The sequence below is a fragment of the Octodon degus genome, unplaced genomic scaffold (assembly GCF_000260255.1).
Source record: "Octodon degus isolate 3935 unplaced genomic scaffold, OctDeg1.0 scaffold00060, whole genome shotgun sequence".
NCBI lineage: Eukaryota > Metazoa > Chordata > Mammalia > Rodentia > Octodontidae > Octodon > Octodon degus.
Genome location: NW_004524636.1, coordinates 3,508,164 through 3,509,441, shown reverse-complemented (window position 1 = coordinate 3,509,441; position 1,278 = coordinate 3,508,164).

Sequence of the window (1,278 nt, the reverse complement as noted above, 5' to 3'; positions counted from 1 at the left end):
AAAGAAAGAAAGAAAAAAAAAAGACTTGATTGTGCGCACACAGGTGTTGGTTAAATCATGTTGTGTACTGAGGGTGGGAAACACTTTGTATAGCAAGCATGGTTTGCAAAGTGCTTTGCTTTTCTGACAGAAGATTAATATATTAGCTTCATTCTCTCATCTCTGATTCTGGTTTTAAAACCTAGTGAGATGCCTATGTGACACCAGTGACCTTGCCAGCATCTGATTAAGACATGGAAACTATGGCCACAGTCCTCTGTCCCCAGGCTCCTTGCTATGTGAGAAAAAGGCCCCTTGCTTTCGAGGCCTTTGGGAGTCACACTGTCACTTTGGCCCAGTGTTCCTGATGGACACAGCCAGGCTAACTAATGCTTGCCATGTGGAGGATACAGAGTGGTACCTTGCTGCCTAATGAAGTTGCGTTTCCTTTACCTATTTTCATGGTTTTATTGGTTATAAAAATTCATTCCTTCTGCTGGGCAGGTTGGCACATGCCTATAATCTCAGCACTTGAGAGGCTGGGGCAGGACTGCTGCGAGTTTGAGTCCAGCTTGGGCTGCAGACTGAGTTGAAGATCAGCCTGAACTGCACAGTGAGACAATATTCAAAGACAAGTAAATAAATAAAATAAAATAATTTTTATCTGGCTGGGGAGATAGCTCTGCAGTCTAAACACCTGCCTGGCAAGTGGAAGGACCTGGGTTTGATCCTCAGTACTGCATGGCTTCCTGGCCAGTAACCCCAGGCATGCTGTGCCAGCCACTGAAGCCAGGCGTGGTGGTGCACCCCTATAATCCCAGCACTGGGGAGGCTGAGACAGGAGGATCACTATGAGTCTGAGCTGCATAGCAAGACCCTGTACCAAATAAATAAATAAATAAAAACAAAAACCCAATTTTTCTCAATTATGTACAATACAAATATTATTTCCTAATTTGTAGCTTCCCTTATTTTGTTTGTAGCTTTCCGTGACTATATGAGGGTTTTTAGTATCTCTCCATAAGCTTTAAAGACTTTTTAAAAAATTACTTTTGGGGTACATTTTAGATATACATAATAATAACATTCATTATAGGGAATTTGTACTGTACGTGGTATATCTTTTTTTATGTATTGGGTACAGGGTCTCACTATTTAGCTCAGACTCATAGTGATCCTCCTGTTTTCAGCCTCCCCAGCTCTGAGATTTCAGACATACACCACCATGCCTGGTCTCAGTGGCCAGCTCAGCCTGCCCAGGGGCAGGGCCAGCACAGCCTGTGGTGCTGGGGATCAAAC